Below are 18,272 nucleotides of genomic sequence, written 5' to 3'. Positions count from 1 at the left end.
GGTCTTGAAGATCGATAAGCCCCACCTGGACATGGGCCAGTGCTTCTGTGTTTTTTCTGGGAGGAAAATTTAGCAGGTGTTTTATTGTTACATATTTCAATGTGAAAAAAATTAGTGTTTAGAGATCATATGAATCAAATGAAATCTAGGTGAACACTAAATTATTAGTTTTATTTTCTTCTCTACTTTTTGCCAGCATATAATATCTTATTAGGCACAATATGTTTGGACACTTTCAATATTTTACATTCTACTATTTATATTGTTTAACATTGAGTGATATAGACTTGGAAAATATCAGCTGAGCCACAAGGAAGCCCAGGGATACTGGTGTGAATAGCCTATCACTGTCTAGCAGATATTCTTGACCTAAGAATTGAACCAGGATCTCCTGCATTGCAGTCAGATTCTTTACCAACTGAGCTATTAGGGAAAACCTGCAGTTAGGAGTTAAAATAGCCCGTATAATATATACCAGATCCACTCTCCTCTCTAACTAAGAAATAATAGCTTATATGAAGGAATATACCATTAATGAACTCAATTTTTTCATATTTTGTAATTATAATTTAACCTTTTGAAATGACTGAGATGAAGTTTCATACTCACATGAAATTTGCACATCTAGCTGTAGTGAGAATCCATTGTTCATTCAGTATAGAACCAGCACAAAAATGGGAGAAAGAGAGTTGCACAGAAACCATCCAAGGGAATTCACCCACTTCAGCCTCCCAGCAGTTGGGACAGTGTGGAACAAGGCCAGGGCGTAACCCACACTCTGTAGAAGGAATCCATATGTGGGACAAGGTGAAGTTAATGGTACCACCCTTCTTTCTCTGAACATATTGACTTCCTCCATTTAGATTTTAGGAAAATGCCTGTAACTCTTCAATTTTTCAGGAATGCTTGGAAATGGATGCAAATTTTAACCCTATAAATTTAAGTATTATAACAGTTTCTCTACACACTCTATGAAAAATCCAAAATATTTCTATTCATTTCCCGAGTGGAATACTAAAATATTTCAAATCACTAAAACTTTTATACTTCTGTTCTTTGTGTAAAAATTAAATCTTAAACTATTACTGGAAAAATAAGATATTTTCTTGTTTATGTGGATATATTTTAAGATTATATTATTTATTACCTTTTTTCATACAGGTTATAATTTTAATTTGATCCTACCAAAATTTGATATGATCTCTGGTCTATCCAGAGACTGGTTTTGTTCCAAAAAAGACAGTCCCAAATAGACTAACTCCAATAAACGGAACTTGCCTGTGATTTCACGAGAAACAACAGCTGTCTTGAAGAGCGAGAAAGCCTGGAGACTTTCTTTCCAGACCACACCCAGGCGACACTCAGCAAGGGAAATATTGAGTTCAGAATACTTAGGAAGATCTTGTTCAGGCTGATTAGACTTGGTTCCCAGTTGAAATCCAGGCATCAGAGATGGTTGCTTTGTTAAAAGAGTGGCTGGAGCAGCATGAAAGGATGAAAAAGTATGGGAAAGAATGGTGTCTTCAATAACTTTTGAGGAAGATGGTTTCTGGACATAACTATCAGAAGCAGCTAAGGGAGGAACAGGAGAGAAACCCACAATAGGAAGAACTGAGCAAGAAGGAAAAGTACATGGTGAAAAAAATGTGCAAGAAGAAAAGACTGAACAAGTAAGGGACAAAGTACATGAAAATGGGAAAAAACAACGAACAGTAAAGGAAAAAGATGGAAAAAGTGGGTTGAGAGAACTAGATGGGACATTAGGACTTCCTTTTGAATTGGTAATTTGTAATTTGTTGCCAAAGTTCAGGTAACCAACTCCTCCAGGAAGCTGTGTGCTTGAAAGTGTAAGAAAGATAATATTTGTGATTTCACTGGGTTGGACAGAATTTATTTGACCTTGGCTTTCTACTGCAGCTATTTCAGTTGACAAAGCTGCAAAATGCTCATCTAGGGAAGGAACAGTTTCTACTGGTAAAAATGTTACATGGTTAGACCAGGAATCAAAATGACTAATTGTTCCATCTGGTTCAATTTCAGAAGCAAGTGATGTGGTTATATTAGTTTTATAAATGATGCCAGGTCTCATTTCTGTTTCAAGCTGGATCCGCATTCTGACTCTTTCAGGCTTAGGAATAGTCAGGGATGCAACATTACCAGTTTTAGGATGAGCCCCAGGATTGACTGTCTGGGTTTCTGGTTGGATCCAAGCATTAACTCTACTAACATCAGACTGCATCCAGAAACTCAATATTTGAGACTCAGAAGGAATCCCCAGTCTGACTTTTTTCACTGGAACATGAAACCAAGATTTGATTGTATTGGATTCCACTTTAATCCAAGGTCTGATTGACTGAGTTTGAACAAAGGTCCAGGGTTGCTTTACAGAACCTCTTGGCTGAGACCAAGGGTCAATTATACCAAATCCAGTCTGGGTCCAAGGATGGATTGACTGAAAGTCAGACTGAATCCAGGGTCTACTTGCATCAGTGTCAGTCTTTAGCCAAGGTGTAACTATACCAACTTCAGAAAAGTTGGGAGGTTTAACTACTTGACTTCCAATCTGGGTCCAAACTGGAATTGTTTCTGTTTCAACTTGGGTCCAGAATCTGATTGTATCTACCTCAGGCTGATTCCAAGTACTAATTGGATCAATTTGGGGCTGGAACAAATGCCTTATTGCTGTATCAGTCTCAGGATGGGTTGAAGGGGAGATCTCTAATGTTTCATATTGGGTCCATGGTGTGATTGTAGAAGATTCAATATGGAGCCAGGGTTGACATGTACCTGTTTCAGACTGGATCCAGGATCCAACAGATCTAGTTTCATATTGATTCCAAGGACTGATTATATCAAATTCATTTCGGACCCAGGAACATGTCATCTGAGATTCAAAGTGAAATGAGGTCCTAACTGAATTTTGACTCAGTGACCAAAATGTGACTGACTGAGATTCAGATGAGGCCCATGATTTTCTTATATCAATTTCATAATAGAGTCTGACTGTGTGGGTTTCAGCTTGGATCCAAGGCTGGGTCCAAAATCTGACTGAATCACTTTTAGGCTGAATCCAGGGGTGAAATATTTGCAACTGTGTTTGGATCCAAGTAGTAACAATTTGAGATTGAGTTTGGGTCCCTTCTCTTAGTGCATTAATTTTAGTTTGGAACCAAGCTTTGATAGCATCAGTCTGGGTCAATAGTGTGATTGCATAAGTTTTAGTTTGTGTCCAGGGTCTGACTAGTTCAGATTCAGCTTGGGGCCAAGCTCTGACTATATTAGTTCTCAGTTGAGTCCAAGAGTTAAATGTACTGGCTCCAGTTTGGATCCATTCTCTTACATCCTCAGTTTCAGAAAGGGGCCAGAATCTCCCTGTGCCTCCTTCAGACTTGTTCCAAGGGTGGAATATACCAGTTTCAATCTGAAGCCATGACATGACTATAGCAGTTTCGTGTTGGGCCAGGGGCTTCACTCTACCCACTCCAAAATGGATTGAGGTACTCATTCTTTGAGACTCTGATTGGTCCCAGGAATTTATTCTTTCAGAGGATATAAACCAAATTTTGCTAATATCAGCTTCAGTTTGGGGCCAGAGTCTAGCTGCTTGGGGCAAAGGTACTACCTGTGATATGAGTGTTCCAAATTCAAGAAAGGTCATTGTATTGACATTATCAATTTCAGGATGGGTCCACAGAGGAGATTCTTGATTTTCAATTTGGTTCAAGGATCCAAAAGTATCAATTTGAGGATTTAGTGAAAACATGAATATACTAGTTTGAGGCAGATTCCACCTTTTCTTAGACTCAGTTTTAAGCATTGGCCAAAATTCGATTGTATCAATAATATTCTGTGTGAAAGAACTTAATGACAGAGATTCAGCAGATGTCCAAAGTGTGATTATGGCTCCTACAGATTCTGTCAAAGTATTTATTGGAAACTGATACTGGGTCAATGGTGTGACTATATAAGATTCAGCAGATGTCCAAAGTGTGATTATGGCTCCTAGAGATTCTGTCAAAGTATTTATTGGAAACTGATACTGGGTCAATGGTGTGACTATATAAATGGCCTTAGTCTCTGTCCAATATTTTGGTGTTGAATATTCAGCCTGAGTCCACAGTGTGGCTGTGGAAGCTATTGGCTCTGTCCAAATATTTAAAACTTGCTTTACGGTATGAGTCCATGATGTGATTATAAAACTTTCAGTTGATGTCCAAGGGTTTGCTGGTGAAAAGTCAGACTGAGGCCATAGTGGGTCTCTGTAAGGCATATTCACTTTCCAGGTATTTATAGCTGGATTTTCAGGCTCAGTCCAGGTATTTAGAGCTGGACTTTCAGTGTGTGACCATGGTGGAGCTGTAAAAGGGGCATTCCATATCCAGTCATTTTCCTCTGTACTTTCAGTCTGCGGCCATGGTTGGGTTGGGAAAGTAAAAATCTGTCTCCAGCTATTTACAGTTGGACTTTTATCTTGAATCCATGATGGGTCTGTGAAAGGCATAGCCTCTCTCCAGGTGTTTACAGCTGGACTTTCAGCCTGAGTCCATGGTAGAGCTGAGAAAGGCACAGTTTCTCTCCAGGTGTTTACAGCAGGATGTTCAGCCTGAGTCCATGGTGGCTCTGTGAAAGGCATGGTTTCTCTCCATGTATTTATAGCTGGATGTTCAACCTGTGACCAGGGTGGGGCTGTTAAAGGCATATTCTCTCTCCAGGTATTTACAGTTGGATTTTCAGCCTGAGTCCAAGGTGAGCCTATTAAAGGTACAGTCTCCCTCCAGTTATTTAAAGCTGGACCTTTAGCATGTGCCCATGATGGTCCTGTGAAACTCAGCATCTCACTGTGGTTATTTATATCTGGGCCTTTATCTTGAGTCCATGGTGGAGCTGTGAAAGGCACAGTATCTCTCCCAGTATGCACAGCTGTACTTTCAGCCTGAGTCCGACCTGCAAAAGGCACAGTATCTCTCTGGGTATTTACATCTGGACCTTCAGCCTGTGTCCGTGGTAGTGCTGTGAAAGGCACAATCTCTCTCCAGGTGTTTACATCTGGGCTTTCAATTTGTGTCCTTGGTGGGGCTCTGAAAGGGACAGTCTCTCCCCAGGTAATTACACCTGGACTTCCATCCTGTGTCCATGGTGGGGTGGAAAAAGGCATAATCTCTCTCCAAGAATTTATAGCTGGAGGTTCAGCCTGTGTCCATTGTGAGGCTGTGAAAGGCACAGTCTCTCTCCAGGTGTTTATATCTGGACTTTCAATCAGTGTCCTTGATGGGGTTCTGAAAGGAACAGTCTCTCCCCAGGTAATTACACCTGGACTTTCATCCTGAGTCCATGGAGGGACTATAAAAGATGTAGTCTCTACCCATGTATTTACAGCTGGAACTTCAGCCTGTGACCATGGTGGGGCTGTGAAAGTCATCATTTCTCTCCAGGTATTTATAGCTGAACCTTTGTCTAGAGCCCATAGTGCAGCTGTGAATGGCACAGTCCCTCTCCAACTATTTATAGCTGTACCTTCATCATGAGTCCAGGGTGGGCCTGTGAAAGGCAGAGTTTCTCTCCAGGTATTTACAGGTGAACCTTCAGCCAGTGTCCATGGTGGGGTTGTGAAAGGCACATTCACTCTCCAGGATTTTATAGCTGGTCTTTTATCCAGAGTCCATGTTGGGGTTGTGAAAGGGGCAGTCTCTCTCCAGGTGTTTACATCTGGACTTTTAATCTCTGCTGTTGGTGGGGCTCTGAATGGGACAGTCTCACCCCAGGTAATTACACCTGGACTTTCATCCTGAATCCATGGTGGGACTGTAAAAGGCACAGTCTCTCTCCAGAAATTTATGGCTGGTCTTTCAGCCAGAGTCCATGTTGGGACTGTGAAAGGGACAGTCTCTCTCCAGGTGTTTACAGCTGGACTTTCAGCCCATGTCCACAATGGGGCTCTGAAAAGTAACATCTCTCTCCAATTTTTTATAGCTGAATCTTTATCTTGAATCCATGGTGGGGCTGTGAAAGGCACAGTCTCTCTCCAAATATGCACAGCTGTACTTTCAGCCTGAGTCCAAGGTGGGCCTATGTAAGGCACAGCTTCTCTTGAGGAACTTATATCTGTACTTTTAACCTGTGTCCATGCTGGCGATGTGAAAGGTACAGTCTCTCTCCAGGTATTTACTACTGTGCTTCCAGCCTGAGTCCAAGGTGGACCTATGAAAGGCACAGTCTCCCTCCATTTATTTAAATCTGGTCCTTCAACCTGTATCCAATGTGGGACTGTGAAAGACACAGTCCCTCTTAAAGCATTTACAGATGTACTTTCAGCCTGAGTCCAAGGTGGGCTTGTTAAAAGCACAGCTACCCTCCAGGTATTTACAGTTGTACCTTCAGCCTGTGTCCATGGTGGGGCTGTGAATGTCAACATCTCTCTCCAGTTGTTTATAGCATTTACAGCTTGACCTTTCAATTGAGTCCATGAGGGTGCTGTGAAAGGCACAGTCTCACTCCAAATATTTACATCTGGACCTTCAACCTGTATCCACGATGGGGCTGTGAAAGGCACAGTCTTTCCCCAGGTATTTACAACTGGACTTTCAACATGAGTCAATGGTGGGACTATGAAAGGAACAATCTCACTCCTGGTATTTACAGCTGGATTTTCCACCTGTGTCCATGGTTGGTCTGTAGAAAACACAGCCTCTTTCCAGGTATTTATAGCCAAATTTTCAGCCTGTGTCCACGGTAGGCCTGTGAAAGGCACTTCCTGTCTCCAGGTATTTATAGCTGGTCTTTCAACCTGAGTCCATGGTGGGGTTGTGAAAGGCACATTCTCTCTCCAGGTATTTACAGCTGGATTTTCAGCCTGTATCCATATTTGGCCTATGAAAAGGACAGTCTCTTTCCAGGAATTTATAGCTGGATTTACAACCTGAGTCAATGTTGGTGATGTTAAAGACTCGGTCTCTCCCCATGTATTTGCTGTTGAACTTTCAGCATTTGTCCATGATGGGGTTGTGAGAAACACAGTCCCTGTCAAATGAATTATGGAAAACTGAGATTTAGTCCATTTTCTTCTTTCTTCATGTATAGACTCTGGCCTGAGATTCACTTCACTTGGTTCAATTTGGGTCATTGTTATGACCCTATAATTTTCTATATGTGTTCCATGCTTATTTGCTGAAGATTCTACTTGTGTTGATGATAGAAATGGTTCAAAATTAGAATGTATCCAAGGATTTATCCTTGATGTTCCATATTTGACCCCAAATGGGATTGTGTAAGCTAATTGTTCTGTCTTGTAATTTGATACTGGAGATGAACCCATGAATGGATACACTGCTGAATATTTAGCCTGTGTCCATGGCATAACTGTGGAAAATACAGGTTTTATCCAGTGATTTGCCTGACTCCATAATGTGATGGTAGTAGTTTCAGGCTGTATTGACAGATTTACACCTAGAGTTTTGGATTTTGTCAACATATTTATTGGTAGTGACTTAGATTGTGTCCAGGGATTTACTGCTAGAAACTGAGCCTGAGTCCACAAATTTACTAATGTATATTTAGTCTGTATCTGCTTTGTAACTGAATCAACTGAAGGTCGTGTCCAGGGAATTCCTGATAGATATTCAGACTGATTCCATGGTTCAATGGTACCTGCCTCGGGCAATATCCCAAGTTTTACTTTTGAAAAACTGTACTTTGTTCCTGGTGTGACTATATCAGACACAGTCTCTATCCAGGCTTTAACTACTGTAGAGAATTCTGTGGTAAATGGTGTTAGTGTTTCAGAACGTGCCACTTTCCAGGCCTTTTCCTTTGGAGATTTAACCTGGATCCATGGTGTGACTGTATCAGCTTTAGGCCTTAACCAGGGGTTGACTTCTGAAGCAAAAACCTGAGTAAACAATGTGGTTACATCAGTTATAAATCGTGTGAAGTTATATACCAGGGGAAACTTTTTTGGGATCCAATGTGTGACTGTTTCTGTCACAGACTGTGGCCAAGGCTTTAGTAATGTAATTTTAGCCATGTTCCACAGGGTGACTGTATCAAATACAGACAATGTTGAGGGAATTGCTGCTGAAGTTATATTCTGGATCGACACTGGGACTATGTCATATTTAGATTTTGTCCAGGGATTTACTGCAGGAGATATAGTCTTGATCCATGGTGTGATATCAGCAGCTACCGCTGTTATGGGGCCTATTGCAGGAGATTCAGCCCAGATCCATGGTTTGACTGACCTAGATAAAGGTATATTTATTGCTGGAGACTCAGTCTGGGTCCATGATGTAGAAGTGTCAACTTCAAATTGTGTCCAGGGGTTTAACACTGAATATGTAGCATGTGTCCATGCTATAATTGGATTGATTTCAGACTGAGTCCAGGGATTTACTGAAGCAAATTGAGCATGGATCCATTGTTTGACTCTATCAGTTTCAAACTGTGACAAGGGATTTACTGCTGCAGACACAGTCTGGGTTGAGGGTTTGAGTATATGAACTATGGACTGTATCAAAAGGTTGATGACAGAAAAATTTGCCTGGGTCCAGAGTGTAACAGTATCAGTTGCAAGTGTTGCCCAGGGATACACTGAAGGATATTCAATCTGATTAAATGGTATAGCTGGATCTCCAACAGCTTCTGTCCAGGAATTTACTGCTGGAGATTCAGCCTGAGTCCAGCATATGATTGTGTCAGTTACTGCTTGTATCCAAGGATTTACTTTTTCAGATTTAGTCTGAGCCCACTGTGTGATTACATCAGTTTCATGTTGTGTCCAGGGATCGTCTATAGGTGATTCTGTTTGGTTCAATGGTGTGGCTGCACCAGATATGGACTGTCTCTGAGGCTTTACTACTGGGTATTTAGCCTGAGTCATCTGTGTGACTGTGGAAGCTATAGAATTTATCCAAGTATTTAGCACTGGATATTCAATCTGAGTCCATGGTGTCATTGTAGAAACTACAATTTTTGCCCATGGATTTATTATTGAAGATTCAGTCTGATCCCACATTGTTACTGTATCAGCCAGAGGGTCTGCCCACGTCTCTACTGCAGGAAATTCACCCTGGGTAATTGATGTTACTATATCAGACATATTCTGAATCCATTGATATTCTGTTGGAAGTTTAGTTTGAATCCACTGTATAACATGATCAGATGCAGGATCTGTCCAGGAATTTACAGCTACAGAATCATTCTGATTCCATATTGTATCTACATCAGCTGCAAATTGTATCCATGGATTTACTGCTAGAGATTCAGTCTTGGTCCATGGTATGACTGTGGTAGCTTCACTGTCTGTCCAAAGATTCACTAAAGGTTCAACCTGAGCCCATGATGTGATTGTATCACTTTCAACCTCTGTCCAGGTATTTACAGCTAAAAAATCAACCTGAGTCCGTGGTACAGCTGCATCAGCTACATCTTGTGTCTGAGTATTTATTCCTGGGCTTTCTGACCAGGTCCATACTGTGACTGTATCAGTTTCATAATGTACCCAATTGCTTATTTCTGGATTTATTTTATTGGTCCATGTTGAGATACTGTCAGTTTCAGACTGTCTCCAGGAATTTATGGCTAAAGATTCTGTTTGGGTCCGTGTTGTGATTATATCTATTTCAGACTTTGTCCAGAAATGTAATAATGGGGAATCAGCCTGAGTGTACAGTGTGACTACATTAATTACAGGCTGAGTCCATAAATTTACTACTGGAAACTTACCTTGGGTCCATTGTGTGAGTGTCCCAGCTGCACGTTCTGTCCAGAGGTTTACTGCTAATGACTCAGCCTGAGACCAAGGTGTTATATCAGTGACAGCTTTTGTCCAGGGAGCTATATCTAAAGGTTCACTGTGAGTCCATTGTGTAATGGTATGAAGTATAGACTGTATCCAAGAATTTACTATGAAGGAGTCAGTCTGTGTCCATGGTGTAACTGTATTAGTGTCAAATTGCATCCAGGGATTTGCTACTGGAGATTCAGCCTGGGTCCATGACTTGACTCTGTCAGTTGTAGTTTTTGTATAGCGATTTGTTTCTGAAAACTCACCTAGAGTCCACTGTGTGACTGTATCAGTTATAGGCTGAGGCCAGAGGTTTACTACTATAGATTCAGCCTGAGTCCATGATGTTACTTTATTAAATATCAGATGTGTTAAGGGCTTTACTCCTGCAAATTTAGCCTTTGCCTGTGGTACGATGATATCAGCTATTTCTGTCCAGTGATTCATTGCTGGAATTTTACTCTGGGTTGATGATGAGACTGTGTCAGTTTCAGCCTGTATCCAGAGATTTACTTCTGGATATTCAGCCTTAGTCCAAAGCATTAATGTACCAGCTTCATTTTCTGCTCCAGGGTTGTTGATAGCAATATATGACTGAATCCAGGGCCTCATTGTGTCAGCTTCCAGTTGAGTCCAAAATTCATCTTTATCACTTTCAATCTCATTCCAGGGCTTGAGTGTTTTAGTATCATGTTGTGTCCAGGTTTCTGCCTCATAAAACTGGTTCCAGGGCTTGACTATTTCCTTTTTGGACTGTAGCCATTGGTGGGATGTTTTGATTACTGGCTCTGTCCACAATGTCACTGTTTCCATTTGAGTCCAGAACCAGGGTTTGATATTTTCAGCTTCATCCTGAGTCCATGATCTGTCTATATTATCATCAGACTGGGCCCAGGAATGGGATGTTTCTATTTCTGTCTCAATCCAAGGTTTAAATGTATTAGTTTGAGTATTCAATGGAAGTCTGACTGTAGTAGCTTCAGGTTCAAACCAAGAAATGATTATTTGAGTTTCAGTTTGGGTCCAGGCTCTGATTATATCAGTTTGTGTTTGCAACCGAAATCTGACAGTATCAGCTTCAGGTCTTGTCCATGGTGCAAATGTATTAACTTTAGACTCTGTTCTGAGTCTGAAAGGAGAGTCCTCTTGCTTTGTCCATTGTTGGATGCTGCCAGCTTCAGACTGAATCCATGGTTTGATTGTGTCAACTTTGGGCTGAGCCCATATCTGGGGTGTTTTAAAGGCTGGCTGAGTGCTCAGCATTATTTGGTCAGAATTTGTCACGAACAAAGATCTGGCAATACCACTTTCAGGTTGGTCCCAGGGTCTGAGTGTTTCAATTTCTGAGTGGGTCCAGGATCTGACTGCATCTGCTTCTGGCTGGATCCAAGGTTTATATTTACCTTCTTCAGTCTGAGTTCTGGGTCTGAGAATTTGGAATTTAGGCTGAATCCAAATTATTCTTCCCTTAGTCTGTAACCATGGTTTGGTGGTATCAGCTTTCAGCAGAGTTAAAGGTCTTCCTATTTGGGTTTCTGACTGGGTCCAAGTTTGGACATCAGCTTCAGGCTGAGTCCATGGTGCAACTGTATCAACTTCAGAGAGAGTTAAATGATCAATTATACTAGTAACTGTATGAATTAAAAACCATGTTGTTTCTTCAGTTTTCATCTGGGTTTTGACTGTAAAAGAACCATGCTTACTCCATAGATTCATTCTATCCATTTTACTTAATGATGTGATTGTACTGGCTTTATACTGGGCCTCAGGTCTGTTAGTATTACTTGCAGATGAAGCCCAGTTAAGGAGCATATTAAGAGTTGATGAAGCCCAAAATTGTGTTGGCTTAGATTCAGGGAGAATCCTGTGTTCATCTTTGTTTTCTATAGCTCTTTGGGATTTAACTATATTTAGGACAGGTTGAAACAAGGGTTCTGAGGTAGGAGTTACTGTAGGATATTGGGATCCCTCTTCATTTAGTATGGAATGAGTTAAGAATTCAATCTTATTAACAATTAAAGAGATCCATGGATTCATGTTATAAGTTATCCGTTGAACAACAGTATTAACTCTATCAGCAACATGATGTGTTTGAGTTCTAAAACTCTTCTCAGCAGGTTGAATCTGCATCACTATTCCTGTTTTAGCAGATATATTATGTGTCCAAGGTCCAAATCCAGATGTAATATCCAGCCAGGGTCTACTTAGAAGTTGACCTTGGAAAGGATTCTTACCATATTGAACTTGAGATTGAACAGTATTTATCTTAGAATGAACTTGGGATACATATACATCACTTGAAAACAGAATATGTGATCCATCAGCATTATCTAATGGTGGAGTATAAAACCCAATTATACCACCTAGAGATTCAACCCAGTATCTTAATGAATCTGTCGTATTTCTATATTTATATTTCATTATATCTCTCTGAGGAAGGTTCCACGGTGTAGATATATCTGGTGTTGGAGGGTTTTGAGGTTGATAAAGAACTGAAGGATCAGAAATATCAGATACTGCAGTATTCCAGGACACAGCTGTACATAAAGGATCCCATGATATAACAAGAGGGGAGGTCAAAGATTGTACCACTAGGGAATTGCTAGCTGAGGAGATCTGACTGCTTTGAAGGTATAACTGTGAACTTCCAGGAAAAGAGTCTCTATTATTTGAGCCAAAAAATACTGGAGGAGGATTCCAGCGCTGTCTGTTCAGTGGGAAAGTACCAAAATTTCCCCTCCATGACTGTATAGAGAATCCATTGGAGGACAAAAATGCAGAAGAATTTTTTGGGCTAATCCTATCTTGATTATCACGTTCTATCCTAGAAGTAAAATTGCAAGGTAGAGAAAAAATAGGATCCGGTGACTTCTGGGATGCCTTGATAAGTCGTCTCATCCAAGGTAGGTAGGGGGCTGTCTTGATAACAAGAATTGGGTCATAACAGGCCATTGAGGACTCACTGACCAGGCCTACCAGTTCCCAGTGGTTGCCAAAGAGACAGAAAACAGGACTACCCTGCTGTACCTGAATAAGGAAACAAAGATAACCCATATATATATATATACCCATTGAACAACAATAATAACTCTATCAGCAATATGATGTGTTTGAGTTCTAAAACTCTTCTCAGCGGGTTGAATATGCATCACTATTCCTGTATTAGCAGACATATTATGTGTCCAAGGTCCAAAATCAGATGTAATATGCAGCCGGGGTCTACCTAGAAGTTGTTATATATATATATATATATATATATATATATATATATATATATATATATATATATATATAATGCATATATATAATAGATATAAATACATAATATAGATACCTATAAAATATAATTATATATTCTAAATGCTTATAATTTAGAAATGCTTTAAAATATATATAATTTATATGTTTGTACAACATATAAATTCCAATATAACATGATAAAAACCAACAAATGGTATATGGTGTCCACTTCAAAGAGGTCTATGAAATGACACAGGTAAATATAACTCTTCTTAAGAGAAAATTCACACAGTAGGGGAAAATTTAGATAAAACTTCTAAATTCTAGAAAAGCAAGCTGTATATTCAACTTCTTTGTTGAACTATCATTTGCTATCCCTTTAGCTGAGTATGTGTAGGCAGATTACCTCTACTTATAATAGTCTGGTTCAAGCTATCACTTCTGTTTTCTTCTCATCCACCCTTATCCCAGTATTTATTCTTATTCCAACGAGCAAAGTTAACTCAATGTAAAACCCAAAGGCTTTATGTTGTTGGTCCATTATTTCAACATTATTTCCCCCTTTTGTTCATTTTTCTACAATCTGAGAATCATAACCTCCCATTCTTCCCATAGTTTCAAAGATTATTTCTAATAAATTCTGTATTATTCAAATTTCTCCATGAAAATATTACACCTTTCTTTGTGATCTTAAGAATAAAAGTCTCTTTTCATCTTTTACACAATCATGATGCATGTTTGCATATATGTGTATGATTATATGATCCTCATAAACGTTAAATTTATGTATTACAGTGGATGCATGAAGCACAAGCTGGAATAAAGATTTCAAGGAGAAGTATCAATAACCCCAGATATGCAGATGACATAACCATTACAGCACAAAGCAGAGAAGAGAAAAGAGCCACTTGATGAACATCAAAGAGGAAAGAGATAAAGTTGCCCTAAAACTCAACATTCAGAATGCTAAGATCATGGCATCCAGTCCTATCATTTCTTTGCAAAAAGACAGGGCAACAATGGAAACAGTGACAGACTTTTTTTTTTTTTTTTTTTTTTGAGGGGGGCTCCAAAATTACTGCATGTGGTGACTTCAGCCATGAAATTAAAAGATGCTTTCTCCTTGAAAGAAAAGCTATGACCAACCTAGACAACATATTAAAAAGCAGAGAAATTACTTTAGACATTACTGGGTAGCCAATTCTTTCCCAGATAATTTTCCCAAGCCAGGGACCAAACCCATGTCTCTTGATTGCAGGTGGATTCTTTACCAGATGAGCCTCAAGTGAAGCTCAAGAATACTGGAGTGGGTAGCCTAACCCTTCTCCAGTGGATCTTCCTGACACAGGAATTGAAACAGTGTTTCCTGCATTGCAGGCATATTTTTATCAGTTGAGCTGTTAGGGAAGTCTCATGTAAACAGTGACGACTTAATTTGGGTGTGCTCCAAATTCCTGCATATGGTGACTGCAGCCATGAAATTAAAAGATGTTTGCTGCTTAGAAGGAAAGCTATGACCAACCTAGACAGCATATTAAAAGCAGAGACATTACTCTGCTGACAAAGTAGTCTAGTCAAAGCTATGGTTTTTCTAGTAGTCATGTATGAATGCGAGAGTTTGACTATAAAGAAAGCTGAGTGATGAAGAATTGATGCTTTTAAACTGGCTGTTGAAGGATACTCTTGAGAGTCCCTTAGACTGAAAAGTGATCCCACCAGTCAATCCTAAAGGAAATTAGTCCCAAACACGCATTGGGAGGACTAATGCTGAAGCTGAAATTTCAATACTTTGGCCACCTGATGTAAAGAATGGACACATTTGAAAAGACCCTGATGCTGCAAAAGACTGAAGGCAGAAGGAGAAGGGGACTACAGAGGATGAGATGGTTTGGTAGCATCACTACCTCAATGGACATGAGTTTGAGTAAGCTTTGGTGTTGGAGATGGGCAGGGAGGCTTGCATGCTACAGTGCATGGGGTTGCAGAGTTGGACACGACTTAGCGGCTGAACTGAACTGATTGCAGTGGAAGTAAAGAACCTATTATTCTTTTCTTTTTTATTATTTAGCATGATATCTACCCTGTTAAGTATTTATAGTGTATTTTTTGTCTGTATATAGTATATTATACAGCAGATCTGCAGAATGTACTTATCTTACATGAAAGAAGTTATATATATATTTCATAGAATTTTAATACATTATATATCCCGAAAGGTAACTGCCTTTATAGAGAAAGTACCCAGCAGTCTTCTTCTGGCTGACTCCAGATGCATAAATTGTTACTTTTAGTCTGGTGAATATGTTGATGATGGCAGAATGAAAGGTCCAGCAGCTTAACTGACAATTTCTTGATATTGCTTTCAAAGTTGCCATGATCTGAAGGAACAGATGTGGGAAGGATTGTGAGTAGAGGCTATTATGTCTTTTAAACATTTTTATAGAATACCTTCCTAATATTTTTACATATCTATTTCAATTTTTAGTGACAGAAAATTCCAGAAATACTCTGATTTCTTTTCTTCCATGTAATTTCATACATACTTATACATCTTGAATTTTTTAACTGCTCCCAATCCTTCCTAAATAGAATGCAGAATAATTGTATACCATGATTTTACTTCCTTAAGAACTCTATCCCACCTCATACAGTACACTAATGTGTAGTTAATTATTGAGTTTTTTAAATTTTCCATTTGTTTTCTCATTAATTTGCTTTGTTTTTAATATCAAATTTTGAACTACACTTATGGTACAGCAAAACATAACATTTGTGGCTTACTCTGATATTGGTATACCCTGCAGTGTCTGTATTGGCAGTTATAACAGGTCTTCCAGAAGATGCTATAAGTTTGAGGAAGTGGTATTTCTTTCTTCCTGATAGGATACTGAAGGAGTACTACCCCTATATCTGATTTGACTGTATTTTTTGCAGTTTCTGGATCAAAACTAGGGAGTAGGCATATTTTGCGGCCACGTAAGACATCATCTTTGTCAAAGACTCCTGAAATGTCAGAGTTTAACTGTTTCCTAAGGGAATAGGAAAATAAACAACATAATCAAATCAGAATAAGAAAAATATTTCATTAAAATTTCGTTTTAAGCCAAGATGTCTGCCAGTATAAGCTATTTTACTTGCAAGTTTTTCAGCAAATTTCTACTTTATATCACTATAAACTGAATAGAGCTTCAAGTTTCATTTTAAATATTTTTTAAAGAAGATAACAGTTATTTTAATGCACAAAACCCAGAGCAAGTACAGTTAGCTATAAATGAAGCTAATATGTAAACTCAATATAACTATGATCATTTTCTAAAGCTTTTAAATATACTTACAGTTTACTCAGACAGCTAGCTGTGGAGAGGATCCACCATCGACTCAGAATAATGCCCTGGCAGGTCTCAGCCATGGAAACTAGCCATGGGATGTTGTTGGACGCTGACAATGGGGCAATCGTTGGGGTCAATGAGGTTAACCAGTGCTTTTGAGAATTGGGTACTAAAAGGGTCAGATACGGAAGGGAAGAGGTAAACATAATATGAAAAACAGTATCTTGTTAAATGATAAGAGATTTCTCATCCTACAATTTTGTTTGATGAAGATGGAAAAGGAGAGAATACAGAAAACAATAAGAAATGATAAAAGAGGAGAAAATACCATTAAACTAAAGAGAAGCATGAGTAAGAAACAGGGAAAAGTAATAATGAGAAAAGCAAATGATGTTTCAAGAGAATTTAAGGAAAAACAAAATTATCGTACACAGTACTAAGAGAAATGAGGTGAGATATTCTATGTATCTATAACTTACCACCAAAGCAGTGAAAAAACAACCCCCAAAACTGATAGAGGCAAAGTGAAATCTTCATGTTAGTTCACATAGATATGAACACAAGAATAGGATTCTAGTAGAGTAGCTCTCAAGTTTGAGACTAAGATTATAGAGTATAGAATGCCTGATGTCATAATAAGCACTTGTTACATAGATACCTCCATTCTATCATGACTAACCAACTAGCAATGTTATACATAAAGTTACTTAACCAAGTTACATACGTAAAAATTAAAGGTTTTATTTACTTCGATATTAACTTTCATTTTTGGAATGTTGCAATCAATATCCCTGTTCCACATCTTGTAAAACATTATGATCTATTTGGCATTAGTAGTTAAATTAGTGTTAGTCACTCAGTCGTGTCTGACTCTTTGCAACCCCATGGACTACAGCCGACTAGTCTCCTCTGTTCATAAGGATTCTCCAAGCAAGAATACTGGAGTAGGTTGTTATTCCTTTCTCCAGGGGATTTTTTTCAGCTGATGGATTTAATCTGGGTCTCCTGCAATGCTGGAAGATTTCTTACTGTATGAGCCACAAGGGGAGCCCATTTGAAATTATCACATGGGTTTATTAACCTACTATATACTTCTTACTAATTAAAATAATTAGATCAACCTATATGAACTTAGAAAGAAATTAATGAAATAGTGATTTAATATAGCTTAAAATAATTTGCAGATCAATATACAAGAGATAGCATTATATACTAAACATGCAAATGCAAAGAAAGCAGTTTTTACCCTAATTGGGTTTTCAGTTTAGTGGAGGAATATTACTAGTTATGGCTAGATTCTGCTGGACAGAAGAGAAAATATAAAATCAATTATAAAAATTACATTTATATTTTGTGTAATATGAGTCATAAGAAAGCAGCTAATTGAGTTACATGATTTTATTGGAAATCTGAGCTCATTCTATCAAATAATGGTAATTTAAGCCCTTGTTTACTTCCTCAAGATGATGGAAATATGCGATCTCTATTCCAGAGAAGGAAGGACAAAATATTATACCTTTCAGCTGAGTCAGATATGTAAGAGGCTCAATAAGTAGCCTTTTCTAAGAGTCCCCATTTTATTTATTTCTCTACTTCAAGAAAATCACTACTTTTATGAATTCAAGTTTACCAGACTGAAAAGCATTTTAAAACAACAAATTTATAAAATAATCAGAGGGAAGAAGATGAGCGTGGAGTATTTCTCTCTACATAGATACATCAGGAATACAACCTCAGATACATTAGATATCACAGACCAGTTGAGAGATGGAAGAAGTCCTTGGCCACTGGAAAAGAGAATATAGACCCACACAAAACTCAGTAGGCTGAAAGAAGGAGTTGGGGGTGAAGAAGAGTGTGAACAGGACTAGACACAGGGAGTGGGGAAACTGAATTAGGGCTTATACTCCACATCAGAGCCAATG

The sequence above is a fragment of the Budorcas taxicolor genome, chromosome Y, assembly GCF_023091745.1.
Source record: "Budorcas taxicolor isolate Tak-1 chromosome Y, Takin1.1, whole genome shotgun sequence".
NCBI lineage: Eukaryota > Metazoa > Chordata > Mammalia > Artiodactyla > Bovidae > Budorcas > Budorcas taxicolor.
Note: the sequence above shows the minus strand (reverse complement) of the source record.